Source organism: Myotis lucifugus, unplaced genomic scaffold (genome assembly GCF_000147115.1).
Source record: "Myotis lucifugus unplaced genomic scaffold, Myoluc2.0 scaffold_149, whole genome shotgun sequence".
NCBI lineage: Eukaryota > Metazoa > Chordata > Mammalia > Chiroptera > Vespertilionidae > Myotis > Myotis lucifugus.
The window spans coordinates 446546-462551 of record NW_005871197.1 but is presented as its reverse complement, the minus strand read 5'-3'; positions in this window follow the sequence as shown (position 1 = coordinate 462551).

Sequence of the window (16006 nt, the reverse complement as noted above, 5' to 3'; positions counted from 1 at the left end):
CCTCTCTCTTTTTTCTTTCTTTCTTTCTTTCTTTCTTTCTTTCTTTCTTTCTTTCTTTCTTTCTTTCTTTCTTTCATTCTCTCTCTCTCTCTCTCTCTCTCTCTCTCTCTCTCTCTGTCTTTCTTCTCTCCTCCCTCATTTTAACTCTCTCTCTAAGAATCAATGGAAAAAAATATCCTTGGGTGAGAATTTAAAAAATGTTCTTCCTATAGCATTAATATTTTTAATTTTTCTTTTACCGCTGTTTTTTCATATATCAAAGTTCAAGGAGGTCATTAATGACTACCTAATTTTAAAAACCTGTCCATTCCCTTATCATTTCCTGAAATTATATGACATTATATTATGCTGTATTATATAATATTAGATCACATTGGGTTATATTATTCATTAACTAACATATTGTCTGTCTTCTGCTCAGCAATTCAATCCCATTACCAAAAGGGCTTTTTCTACATTGTTGGTTACTATATGTATATCCTTAAAGCATAGTCAGTATTGATATAGATATGCTAAACAAAGAAAGGAGGAAGGGAAGAATAAAAAGGAAGAATTATTTTTAAAAGAATATTTAATCCTATAATTCCATTCTTTTGATGGTGATCCATTTTTCACAGGATACATTACAATAACTCTTGAAGTAATAATGAATACATGCCTTGTTCTTGTCTAATTCCAAAGGTTTCTCTTACAATTCTGTGACCCATATTTTGAACTGGAGCAATATGGAATCTCTTATATACAAATCACATGCTCTGTTGTAAAATATAACTCTTCTTTTGCTAATTCATTTACCCTGTCCATCTCAAATGTACTAATAATTTAATGCTACATGAGGTTTCTTTTCTACTTGGGGCTGAAACAGGAGTTCTTCTTATTTACTTTCTAATAAATTCAACAGAGTTTGGTCATTAAACCTATTATTTATAAATTAAATATATCTCTGCTCTTCTAAAAGCAGACATTTGAGTATTATTCATTGATCTTTTCATCAATTAACTTTAATAATTTTTAAGTCAAATATAATTTATATTAGCAAAATTTACCTTTTTTAGAGCACAGTGCTATAAGTTTTCATAAACATATACAGCCATGTGATTACCAACAAAATTAATATAGTTTAAATTGCATCAGAAATCCCCCATGTCCTTTTGTTGTCACTTTCTCTCCCAAATCTAACTGCTGAAAACAATTGATCTGTTTTCTGTTTCTCAAGTTTAACCTTCCCAAGAATATCCTATCCAAAATTATGTAGCCTTTTAGTCTGATTTTCTTTCATTTATAATAACATAGTTGTAATTTATCCTCATTGTGGCAACTGTTAGTAGCTTTTTACTTTTTTATTTCTGAGCCATATACCATTGTATGGATTTAACATAGTATGTGCATCCTTTTCTTTGTTAACAGTTTTCTTCAGTTTTTAGAAAATAAACATACAGTCTCTATAAGCATTTATTTATAGGTTTTTGTAAAAATATATATTTTTCATTTCACTTAGACAAATACTTGGGTGTTGGTTCTCTGGCTTATATGGTCAGTGTGTGTTTATCTTCATTATATTGAAAAACTTTTTTCCAAATTGGCTATCCTATTTTGTGTTACCACTAGCACTGTATGAAATTTCCTGTTGTATTGTCTCCTTGTCAGCATTTGGTATTGTCAGAATTTTTAGCCACTCTATCTCTGTAACAGTACATCATTGCAATTCTAATTTGCATTTTCCTAAAAAGTAATAATTATTTTATCTATATATTTACTCTCCATCTATATTTGGTTAGGTAATAAATACTTTGTGCTTTTATTAAAATCACTGTTTATTTTATTAAGAAGTTTTGAGAATACTTTATATTTTCTTAAAACAAGCCTTTTATCAAATGCAATTTGCAAATATTTTCTCTTAGTCCTTGGATTGTATTTTAATCCTCTTAACATAACTTTTAAAAGAGCACAAGATGTTAATTTTGATAAAGACCAATATATAAAAAGTTGTGTTTTGATTATAATAAATAAGAAATATTTTTATAGTCCAGGGCTGTAAAAATTTTATGATATGATTTTTCTAAATGTTTGTAGTTTTAGTTTTGGGACTTGGGTTTCTGATTCAATTCAAGTTAATTGACATATGCTATATGAAATATTAATCAAAGTTAATTTTTTCATATGCAAAAATCAGTGATAATTACAACATCAGTTAAAAAGGCTATCTGTTCTCTGTTCTCCATTGAACAACCTTTTTATTTCAGTATTAATTGACCATATTGAATGGGGCTACTTTCAGACTTCCTATTTCTGTTCCATTGATCTATATATCTATCCTTTATTTAAAAACACACAGATGGACAAAATAGATCCAGATGTATAGAAGCATGGAACAGACTGTCAAATCTCAGAGGGAAAGTGGGGGAGAGTGAATGGGTGGGAAGAGACCAACCAAAGAACTTGTATGTATATATTTATTGTCTGCAGAGCCCATGGACACAGACAATAGGGTGGTGAAGGCCTGGGGTGGGGGCAAGCTATAAGGGGTCAATGGGGGCAAAGGGGACATCAGTAATACTTTCAACAATAAATATTAATAAATAAATAAGTAAACAAAAAATATATTGAAAGTCTTGTTTTGAGCAATATTATATTTAGCCTGGAAAGCATGAATTTTGAGTTTTCCAAACTTGTTTTTATTCTTTTTGACTATCCTCATTCTGCTTCCTTCTCATATGAATTTTAGGGTCAGCTTATCAATTTATACAAAAAATGACACTGGGATTTTTTTTTCAGGTTTGACCCACTCTTTAATATATATATATATTTTCTTTAATGATTAAGGTGTTACATATGTATCCTTATCCCCCCATTGCTTCCCCCCGCCACTCCCCCACTCATGCCCTCACCCTCCTGGTGTCTGTGTCCATTGTTTAGGCTTATATGCATGCATATAAGTCCTTTGGCTGAAATCTCCCCCTTACCCCCTGCCCTCTCCTACCTTCCCTCTGGGATTTTGTTTACAGTTGTTTTGAAACTATAAATCAGTTTGTAGAGAATTGACATGTTAACAATATGACATATTCCAATTCATGAATATATGATATCTCCCTATTTAGGTCATCTGTGATTTTTCTAATCAGTGTTTTAGATTTCAGAACACTGTCTATCTTTTATGTCTTATACATAAATATTTTAAGTTTTTGGTACTATCATTAATCTAATTAGACAAGGAGTCCATTAAATTGAAGTGGCTTTTATGCCTTAGTAGCCTCCATCAGCAAGCCAAAACTTAAGTCTGAAATGACTCCCTGTTAAGAAATTGAAATGAAAGGATAACCAATCACAAATAGCCATCTAGGCTTTCCCAATAAGACAACTGCTTAAGCCATAGACAATGAAATAATTTTCTTGCTATGCTTCTGCCTCTTCTATGTAAAAGTCTTAACCCTAGCTTTTGTTGATGGAGCTCTCTGTTTGACTCTGCCAGATTCCAAATGAGTTTTGCTCAAATAAACTCTTAAAATTTATACTATGCCTATTATGTTTTAACACTATTATAAAATGAAGTATTTGAAAATTCTATTCTCAAAATTTTATTGCTATTATAGATCATTATGATTGTTTTTTTATACACTGGCATTACATCTTACAACTTTACTAAACAGATCTCTTAGTGCTATAAGCTTTTTGTATTATCTTTGTGTGTTTATATGCAGAGATTCAAGAAAGCTGAGGAAATAGGCAATTTCATTTCTATCATTCCTATTTTTTGCCTTTTATTTTTTATTTCTTGCTTTTTCGACCTAGCTATTATCTTCATAGGATATAAAATGTGAGTGATGAGAGTAAACATTATTGCCTTGTTCCTGATTGTAGTGGAATGCATTTAATATTTCACCATTAAGTATAATGGCACAATGAGGACGTGTAATTCTATTGATAGTTTTTATCATAAAAGATAACTTTTAGTTAATTTTTTGCTCTATATAATAAAGTTTTTCTCCTTTATTCTATAAATATTAATCTTCTAACACTTATTCAAATTTCCATTCCAATATTAATCCACTGGGATATTATTTATTATTTTTTAATATTAAAAGTAAATATCCATGTATTTGCTTGGCTATATTTTTTTATTTTTAGATTTTTTTCATTAATTTATTCATTTTTAATTTCATACAGTTAACTACTTGCTAGTGTTGTGTTCTTAAGCTTTCTTTTCTTGGCTCTGGCATCATTGTAATTTGCGCCTCATAAAATGAGTTGGTAAGAGTTTCCTCCTCTTCCATATTCTCAAAGACATTCTGTTGAATTAATATTACATCTTCCTTAAATGATAGGAATAATTCAACAGTTAAGCCATCTGATTCTGGAGGTGTGTGTGTGTGTAAAAGTCATTAGTTGCAAATTCATATATAAGATGTTCAGGTTATTTAATTCTTTAGAAGTAAGCTTTAATTTGTGTCTTCAAAGGAATTTGTTCATTTTATGCAAGCTGTTGCATTTAGTAACGTAGAGTAGAGTTGTTTGAAGTTTTCCACTAATATTCTTTTAATACCTGTAGATTCTATATAAGTAGCATCATTTTTATTTTGTTGTAAGTAGGGCAGGGAGAGAGCAGAGCAAGGACCCTCAGGTACCTTTGAGGAGCATGGGGGAGATAGTTATGGAATGTGGGAAACATTATAATTAGGTAATGTTAACATAGCTCAGTCCAAATGAAAAGGAGGGAAGGAGTAAATTAGGCAAGTTGTAATGAGGCTTCAAGCTTAAAAACACCTCCTGGGGACAGATACTCTAAACTAGGCAATTACTAGGTAAAAGATCAAAACAAGCAGAGCTGGGTGCAGATACAAAGGGAGCCATTGAGGCAACAAATAACAACTTTACATTACAACAGAACAGAGGGTCATGGCCATAGTCACAGCTGCATAGAATAAAAAAAATCATTTCTAAGGTATTGATCTATGAGGAGTAGCAAACTCTGAGAAGTAATTCGACTATAATTAAATATAAATTTTACTGAAAATATTTATTGCATACGACAGTATACTGGAAGATTACTGAAAACAAACAAACAAAAAACACACAAACATAAACTGGGGTTCAAATTTCATAACACTGCATTTTATCAATGAATATAGAAATTACCGTGGTTTACCATTCTAAGACTTGTAATTCATACAATGTATTTCATACTATCATTATCCTCCCTGATGAACATGGTAAATTAAAAAAAGTAAAACTATAGACAAAGGCAAAATTAGAACAAAAAATAAGGGAAATATAAATGGACCACCAAATCCAACATACTGGTTTTAATGTCTCTTTTTATATTTACCGAAGGCACAACTATCTACTAATTTACTCTCAATCCTGATTCTTGCAAATTACTGATGCCTTAACATAATATGATTGACCAGGCAACATAAGTTTTTCTTTTTAAAAAAAATTTCCTCTAAGCTTTATTTTGGTAAAAAAAATACCTTATTTTGTTTTTACTGGACTTTTTCTACCTCAAAAGAGTTAAAATCAGATGGCTGATCATTTGATCACTCTCTCCACAGATGAAGTCTCTTATGAAACTTGGTATTTCCTCTTTAATTTTTACTTATCTTTCCAGCTTTTTGGCTTCAATTTAAGCACCCTTCATTTCCTCAGCTTTCTGGTCTTTCTACTGTACATGCCTTGTTAAAACCTTTCACATAGTGTATCTCACCATCTGTGTTCGCTGCTCTTGCCGCAAGCTCTTGGGACATGTTGGAGAAAATTACATAGCTGATCTGATTAGTGCCAAAGCATATTCATTGATTCACATTCAAAACTTGTGGGAACTTTAGCACTACTCACCAATTATATCGCTTATCCCAACCCCAACTTCTTTAAATGTGCTGCTTGCTGTGAAATGCTTTATCCTCATTCTGTCTAACCTAACTGCCCACATTTCAATAGTTTGCTTCATAATGAACATAGATATGAAAGCACTTAAAAGTAAGTTTTCTTAACACCCCCATTATGTCTTGAGTCACCTTCCTGAATGTTTAATTCCCAGTTGTCCCCCAATTCCTATCTTTCATATGGTTTTCAATTTATTTGATTCATCCTTAAGTCCTTCCTTTCCCTGGTATGTTTACTTTACAGTTTTTTTCCCCCCTTCATCATCTAACATCTTAAAAGGATAATCTGTGCTCACTGCAAATATTTTCTTTCTTCAGTCAATGAAAAACAGATTAAATTTTTTTGAAAGTCTTCTCAGATCATTAACAACCTACTCTATTCACTATTAATAGTCTTGAATCAGAGGTATATATATTTTGCAATACTTTATTATTCTTATAATTAAAATCAAACATTTTATATCCCACTCCACTTTTTGTCCCACATTAATTATAATATTATATCCAAAAAACAACTCAAATTTGGTGTCTTTCATTTTCTTTATCTTACAAAGGAGAAAATGAGGATCAAACCCTGTTCAGCTGTCCCTACTGAGTTTCTTATTCTGCCCTCCACTGTCTCTATCTTCTGGTCATTTCTGTTTGAGAGATGCTGCATTCATTGACTCTTTAGACCTTAGCTAGGAATGTGCCCATTGGGCAACTCAAAATTTTTGCTCCTCTGCACATGTCTATGAATGACCATGAAACACAACTATTAATTTGGGATAACAAATTTCAGCCACTAGACAAATACAAAGGTGACTAATGAGGATCAATTGTATATTTTATCAGATATATATATATGTATATATACATATACTAGAGGCCCGGTGCATGAAATTTAGGCTGTGGATCAGGCCTAACCTGGCAATCAGACATCCCTCTCACAATCCGGGATGCTGCATGCACCAGTGACCATACTTTTCATACAGGTGAAAGGCATCTTGCTGTTGTATGGGCAGCTACATTTTTTGCCCTGATTATAAAAAGTAGTACATAACATGATCCTTCTTAGGCAGTAGTACCATTTTCCCATCTTATGGGTGGAAAAACTGAAGCTGAGAGAAGTTAAGTAATTGACTTTGTCACACAGTTATAAGTGTCAGAATCAGGGCTGACCACAAAATGTGCAAGCCAGAGTCCATGCATGTCATCGCTGCATCATCCTGTTTTTTCAGTGTTAGAGTAGCCATGCCAGGTTTTAATTTTTAAATCTAAGAGACTGTTCCCAATATATAGGGTAGGGTGCCTATGTCTGGCCAGCGATCAGGGATGATCTGTGGGGTGATTGGCGAGTGGGGCATTTAGGGGCCCCCGCTGGCACCCACATTGGCTGGCGGCCTAGCAGACACTCAACGCAGGTGGTCAGTGTGCGTCATGGTGACCGGTTGTTCTGCCAGTCATTCACCATTCAGTCGATTTGCATATTAGGGTTTTATTATATAGGATATATATGTATATCTGCTCTTATATGTATATATTTGTTTAAAATTCCTCATTTGGGTAGATGTAGAAATATATGCATTTGGAAAACATATTCCAAATCAAGAATTAACAACACAGTGTTTTTGTTTTTTTTTCAGTGCTTTCTCTAATTACCCTCTCCTTATGAATACCTTTTTCTTCCAATTCTCTATTTCTTGCTTCTAATTTCACAGAGTTGCCACTTACCAGTGGCTAGGTAACCAAATATAGAAAGAGGTTTAAAAATAATCATGGTTGGGCAGACTTTAGTGAGAATAGGAGCCAATCACCCTCTTCTTTCGTGCTATGGCAGACTCTGCAAAACTGTTAAGCTTGTTGCTGGTCTAACGCAGGGGTGTTATTCTTACACTAGTGGCCCAGTGCACGGATTTATGCACATTGAAAGGAAATTAATTAGAAGGTGGCCAGCCAGGCAGGATGGGGTGAGAAGGGCCGGACACACCCTGGAGCCAACCTCCCCCTATCCCTCCCTGGCCAGCACACCAGGGGCAGCTCCATGGCTCAAAGGGCGTCTGCAGTCACTGCTGCCCAGCAGTAAACCAGATTTGGGGCTCACAGTGCTCCAGCAACAACATAACCCATGGCCAAAGGTGGAATTGCACAGCCCAGAGAGGAATTAGGCTCCCTCTTCTCTGGTTCTGGGATGCGCCACCCGAGAATCACCACTGCCAAGTCACAGCAGCTCAGCAGCTCCTGCGTTGAGCATCTGCCACCTGGTGGTCAGTGTGCATTATACCTACTGGATGGTCAGATGGATACTTAGCCTTTTATATAGAGAGACTAGATGCCTGTTGCACGAAGAGATTCATGCAATAGGCCTTCCCTTCCCTTGGCTGCTGGCACTAGTTTTCCTCTGGCACCCAGGATCCAGGCCTTTGCTCTGGCTCAGCTCCGGCCAGAGCCCCCCAGCAGCCATCAGGCTTCATGGCTCCGCTGATCCCGGGATAAGGCCTCCTGCTCCACTTGGCGCTGGGGCCTTAAGGCCTCCCGGCTCCACTGATCCCCGGGGCGTGAGGCCTTGCGGCTCCGCTGATCCCAGGATGGTGAGGCCTCGCGGCTCTGCTGATCGTGGGGCCATGAGGCCTTGCTGCTCAGCCAGCATTGGGTACATTTGGCTTCGCTCCACCGCTTGGAGCCTACGTATGCAAATTAACCGCCATCTTTGTTGGCGGTTAATTTGCATATCGCCCTGATTAGCCAATGGGAAGCATAGCTAAGGTACGGTCAATTACCCTTTTTGTCTTTTATTAGATAAGATGGCTATAAATCAACATGTGCCTTTGGAGGCACTGGACTTGCTTCTCCTGTGAGCTCTGTGTGCTCCACTGTGTTCTTTCATATGTGCTCATGAAGGAAAACAGCTTTTTCCTACCTCTTCCGGAATCAGATTCACTCCATTAAGGTGTTCTTCTTTTTATTTTTTAAATCTTCACCAAGGATATTGACAATATGTCTTTTATTGATTTTAAGAGTAGAGAAAGAGAGAGAGAAGGTGCTGTTCATATGCGCTAGACCGGGGATGAAACAAAAAACCCAAGTATGTGCCGTGACCAGGAATCAAACCTGCAACCTTTTGGTGTACTGGAGGATGCTCCAACCAACTGAGCTACCTAGCCAGGGCTTCATTAAGGTCTTCTGCTGGGAGGTTAGAAGAATGGTCCATTTACTTTCAGGAGAGGGATTTTATAAGGGCTGACAAACTAAGCATGCATAATTCTACCATTTATAATTTCTTCAGAGGCCACAGAAAACGTGGATTTTTGCTGTACCAAGCTTGTCTGTACATAAAACTCAGTGTAGTATTTTACCTCTCTAATTCACTTGTCTTTTCACTCTATCATCCTTTCACAAAACAGAAAAAAAGGGGGAGGGAATCATCTCTGTGGTCTGTGCCTCTCATCAAATTCCTCACAAAGTATAGGCACCATATGTATGTTTCAAATCTCCCCATACACTAGCACCCATCTAATTTATTTAATCTTTTCTACTTATTTTTAGCCACTGTCCTAATTCAGACTCTCACCTTTTCATGTTATCTATTGAAATAATTTTCTAACTGGCATCTCTGTCTCTGGTTTCTTTACTTCAAATAGCTCTCAGAGTTGTGTTTTAAAATAAACATTTAAAATTTTAATGTAGTAATGTGATGCTTTAAAAGTTTTATTATTATAATGACAATAAATCTCACACATTTGAGTACTCACAAAATGACAGCTATGTTTTGTCACTGAAGAATTGCCAATGAACCTCAATTTTATGTGATATGTGAAATTTCTAGAATAGCAATAAACACACTTCAAGATGTTTCCCATCTAAATAATCTACGTTACAATGTTTGAATCTCCTACAAAATTACACTTTAGCTACCTATGTTATTCTGAGAGCAATATCATGTGTGTTTTTTTGTGTGTTTTTTTTGTATCACTCATTTTTCTGTCTATAATATTCTTTCTCACTTATGCTTGGAAAAAGTGATTAATCACCTCCCCCCTCCCCCAGGTGTTTTAGCAATGCCTCCTTCTCTGTGAAACTTTTTCCCAGTGCACTAGGCACCTTTAGTTGCTCTGTTCTCTTCTGATACAAACAGGACTTTGTACATAAAGAAGATATGTATTCTTGACTTACTGGTTAATGGAATAGACTCAGTTTTATCCTTATGGATCTACCTGACTCACTTTCAATTTGGTAACAACACAATAGCTGAAATGTGAGTGTGACCGAGCACTTTAAGCAAAATTAAGCATATCGTAGAACCAATTCAAGGACTTCTGAGAGATATGATTAAGAGAGAGGCTTTATAGAGATTTTGTGTGTGTGTGTGTGTGTGTGTGTGTGTGAGTGTGAATAAATACATGCCAGGAGTCTGAACTCTTGCCTCCAAAGTGGGTCAGGGATGAGCTGTGCTAGTAGATATTAACTCCTTCACATCAAGTTTAGGAATTGTCAGCATCATCCTTGGAGGCTTGATATATATCCATTTTAGGAGTACCATGGCCTGGTGCCTGACACGTGCAAAATAAATCTAAAATAATTGTGGCAGAGAAAAGGTTATAAGATAGAATAGAGAGCTGCACTTGGAAATAGCTGCACAAGCAATGATATTGAGTCAATGAATTAGTGAATGAGTTCTAACTCTAGTGGAAGGGAGCTGCACAGCTGAAAGCTGCTAATGGGGTTCATTTTGGACCTGATCCAAAGGGGTGCCTTAGGGGGAGATGAAACCTTGTGGAGGAAAAAGAAGCTGGGGTTGAGTTATCATATTCACCTGGACCAAAGAGGAGTCATTTAAAAAAATTATTATTAGACTTGGGATGTGTTCAGAACTCAGTGTTTCTGAATGCTTTTTCAGCTGTTTACTCCTGCTGTGTTTTCATGAAGGAGATAGGCAGGAGGGATGGAAGGATATCTAAGAGACTTTAAATTAACATATACAGTTCTCAGGATTATCCACTCAGCTTTTCAGCATATTTAGTGGGCTTTAAAAATAATAATTATATCAAAATTTAAATGATGGGCAGTTTTATGAACAATTATTTGTGTTTAATTCTGAATACTGACAAGTACATAAACCCGTGTAACAATTGCCACAATCAAGATAGAGACTATTTATGTCACCCAAGAAAGATCATGTGTCCCATCCCAGTCAATCTAAGCAAAAGCTAATAAAAATGTCTATCATGATAGATTTGATTTGTCTGTTTCTGGGTTCTCATATTTTTCTCATTCCTTATTCCTCCAATCTATTTATATTTACACTTACTTTTCTATTTTCTTTGTGATTGCACTTTTTTAAATTAACGTGTACTCAGGTTAAGAGTGATTGAAATTTGCTCCTTCTTTTCAAATAGTAAAAAAACATAAGATCATTTAACTTAGCACACTATACTTTCAATGTAAGTTACAGTAGGTCAAGTATTTTTTTTCTTAAACATTTCTTGTTGAACCCCAAATTTGGATATAAAAATAATAATTATTATAACATGTTTATAAAATTATATATTTTTTCCTTATATTATAATTATTTTATACTTAAATTGTATTTCATTAATGACACGTTTCTTATTTTTATTTTATTTTCTATCCATTCTTAATCGCATTGTGAACCTTAATTTTAAGATTAGTTTCCTCCTGTTTAAATCACATCCTTTAGAATTTCTTATAGAAATAGTCTTTTGATAAAAACACTACTTTCTGAAAATGTTTTCATTTTATCACTATTAAAAAAAATAGTTTAGCCTGACATATGATTCTTGATTGATATTTATTTTCTTTGTAATTTTAGAAACTATTCTACTGTCTTATAACTTCCATTGTTGGTGTTAGTCCACCTCAATACAGTTGTTCCTTTTTAGGGCATCTATGCTTTGCTCTCTGGGTGGTTTTATAATCTTTGGCTTGCAATTTTCTTTGAAGTGTAAGTACCTTCTAATATTTCTGCCTCAGTTTCATTGTCCTCATGAATATGAATATTAATCTCTTTTATAAATTTGAAGGAATTAGTGATTCCTAGAAATCCAGTGCGAAGTATTTTAGATTTCCTTACCTGTTCTTTGCAGCTCTTACAAAAGCCTCCCCATGGTTGGTCTCTGTTGCATTTTTAGTAAATTTGTGAGATGTAACTAATAGTTCATTATTTCTTAATTCCTCTGTATCTAAGATAATGTTTTGCTCATCATTTGAATTGTTAATTTCAACATTATAATTCTGGGAGACTAATTTTTTTTTGAGATCTGCTTGCTAAATTTTATAGTGTCTCTCATTTATTTTCCACCCCCTTTTATTTCTTTAAAATATTTAAACTTTTAAAAAATATTTTTTTATTGATTTTAAAGAGGAAGGGAGAGGGAGAGATAGAAACATCAATGATTAGAGAGAATCATTGATTGGCTGCTTCCTGTACACCCCCTAATGGGGATCAAGCTTGCACATGCTAAGACAACCAAGGCATGTGCCCTGACCTGAATAGAACCATTACCTCCTGGTTAATAGGTTGATGCTCAACCACTGAGCCATGTTGTCTGGGCTCTTTAAAATATTTAAACACATTAAGCATATTTATCTTGCATTATTTTTAATCATTCTAGTATTAAAAATACATGAAATCTGATTGTACTCTCTCTTTTCTTCCTTCCCTGTAAATTCTTTCTTTTCTTTCTTTCTTGTAAATTCTTATTCTAATTTTTATCTTTGGATGTATTTTACTTAAAACATTATCTGTATTTAAGGTGTATACCACTGGTGACGATTCTCATTAGTTGCAACAATGTAACTAAAATAAAATTATTTTATTTTTACTGAAAATAAAAACTCATTTTGTGGTTATGTAGAACACATTGGTAGTGTGAATTTAGGCTTCAAAATAGTTTTTGGCAATGGTTTTCATAATTTTTGGTTTTGTTTTTCCAATGATTGAGCAACAAAATTGAAATTTACAAGTATTTTAATATCAAGATCATTCTCATATGATGGTCCGTTTAGTCTCAGCTTTATATTGGAGATTGCTTTAGATTACCTGTCTTGGGTGAACAGTAGGTTTTATTTTTTTCCTTTCAACTTTGTTCATAGATAAAGAATCTCAGTATAACTTGGACTGGTGTATGCCCACAGGGATAACAGTGGTGTAAATCTTTGTTTGCCTCTAGATTAACTCTTGAGAGGTAACTCTTTTGAAACACTTTCATATTACCTTTGGCCTGGTTTCTGATTTTCTCAGTGTTTCCCTAAGAACAGTTTTATAATACATTTTACCACCATGTTTAGTTATTGATGAAGGGTGTACTCAGGGGCCTGAAAGAGGTAGGTGCAGCAGCAATGCCTTGCTTGCATGCACAGCAGTAACCTGCAAAGAAAATCCGTGTTTTTAAACACTCCAACTCTCCAGTTTTCAGAAAAACTCGGAGAAAGTACAAATTTTCTTGGACTAGATCCTATGGTGCCTCATTGAAATGAGAAAAAATCAAACTCTGATCTTAAAAACTAATTCACAGGTTATCTTATAGTTACTTGGATTCATATACAGAAATACTGAAAACTAATTTAAGATTAAGATACTATGTGGATACATCAAAATTCTTTTATTCCCATTAGGAAGATATAGGATAATTACATATTATTTTATCATATGTATATTATATTATATTTCACTTGGTATATCTTGACATCATATCATACCTATTATCATATTACAGTTATCTATAATAATAAAAGCGTAATATGCAAATCTACCAAACAGCGGAACAGTGGAATGACCATCTGGATGACCACGCTATGATACCCACTGGCTACAGGCCAGCCAAGGCGGTGTGATGTCATTGGTTGGAGGCCCTGCCATCACCCCATGATCACCCCGCCTAGGGAGGCCCAGGCCACTGGCTGGCGGGGAGATCAATAGGGGGGGCACCAGCAGGCTGTGGTGGGTGGGTGGGGCCTCCTTCTGTAGGGGCAATCCATCCTGGAGCCCTGGCTGAGTGGGCAGGGTCTACCTCTATGGGGTGATCAATCCTGGAGCCCCGCCATCGATTGCCCTGTAGAGGGAAGCTCAGGCTATCTGGCCAGCAGCGCTGGGGTGGATGGGTGGGGCCTCCCTTTGCTGGTCGATCAATCACGGGGCTCCCGGACTATGAGAGGGTGCAGGCCTGGCTGAGGGCCCCCCCCCATAATTACTACAGTGTGAGTTGTGTCACCTTAGGCACTGGTCGATCAATCAGGGGGCTCCCGGACTATGAGAGGGTGCAGGCCGGGCTGAGGGCCTCACCCCGCCCCCCATAATTACTACAGTGTGAGTTGTGTCACCTTACGCAGATTTCATAAATTCTGTGGACCTTAGATTTTCAATCCATTAAGTGTAGTCTCATATTATTATTTTTGAGAACTAAGTATTAAATTTCAATAATCTATGATAGTGTGATACATAAAAAACTCAAAATTTTATGTACACTAATTTTAATACATTTCTTTAATGTGGACTACATTTTTTAAGGCAGAACAGAAAGCATTTCACATTAGGCATTTAAAACTAGGCCTAAGAGTATGTTAACGTTCTCTAAGAGCCGGGCCATTTACCATACAGAAAGAGAGTATGCAATGAAACAAACTTCTTGGCACATAGTCTCTTGGATATGGCTAGTGCTGAACAAAGCAGAAATGACAGTTGTGTGTTTTTTTGGAATGAGACAGTAGAACAGAGTAGGTCTCCTAAGCCTGCAGAAAAAAATGAAGTTAATGCCAAGCTAAGATTAAAGATCCTTGTTAGCAGTAGAATAGCAATGGATAGTTGAAATTAATTGATAATTCTGGAAATAAGAACCAATTAAGTTAGTTCTTATTTATCTTTGTCTTAAACATCACTGGAGACTAAAGCCTTTCATTTTTGTATTTGACTTTGGTTCAAGATAGTTATGGGAATCCTGTAGTCTTTTTCTTTTTTTTTCAAAGTATAAGTTCCTATAAATGTAACTTGATTTTAGAAAATTACTGAAATAGCTCACTATTAATAGTATAATTTGCCATCCTCTGCTGTTTAGTGTGTGCCAAGCAAAACAGATTGTCTACCTGAAATTTTCCTAAAATAATTTGCAATGTCCTTAAATCTTTTGATTGAAAATTTACTATAAAAAAAATAGCTCTAGCTGGTTTGGCTCAGTGGATAGAGCATCAGCCTGTGGACTGAAGGATCCTGTGTTCGATTCTAGTCAAGGGCGCATGCCTGGGTTGTGGGCTCAACCCCCACAACATCATTGATGTCTCTATCACTCTCTTCTCTCTTCCTTCCTCTCTGAAATCAATAAAAATATATTTTAAAAAATAATAATAATAAAAGGAAAAAGTCACCCTCAATGGAGTCCACTGTAAGAGATATGTTTCTATATTTCATTTACCTTTTGCACAGCTATAATGTTAGTCTGTGTTCAGTTTGATATCCTGATTTGTTTATTCATCATTTATTTTATTGATTCCTTGGGAAATAGAGACAGAAATTGTGTTCAGGATGATTAGTGGGAAACACTTGGGGGGAATGTGGAAGTCCAGCCAGAAATAGAAGTTAAACTTCAAAGCAATTGTCCCAGAGGCATCAGACAGTTTCTTAGCCCAGAAGTTGGGATTGCACTTTAGTGACATAATGAACTGAGGTGAGGGTGTAGGACTGTATGCCCACGTCTACTAAGCATTGGATTCAGTCTGATACCATCGAGTGTAACCATGAGTTCAGCAGTTTCCTCTGGCACGGGAAATTTCTGGGAAGAGAATCTCCTGTGACCTGTACAGTCAACAATGCCAGCAACTGGGGAAAGGAGTACCGGGTCTTGGACTGGAATGCTATTATGAGAAAAAGTGCATCTACACTCTTATAGAAGTGATATTTGTCATATAGTTGAATAATATTCAATAATGCTTGCTGTTAAAAGCTACATCATATTTCACTGTAAAGAAATTACAAAATTACTTTTCCATTCTGCTCTTATTCCTGGTTTGGATTGTTTCCAGTTTCCACAAGGGAAATATTGTTGGAATTATGGTTTTATTTTCTCTTCTTTTTCTTATTTTTTAATTTTATTTTTCAATAATTTACATCTAATTAAATTCATAGATATATTATTTGT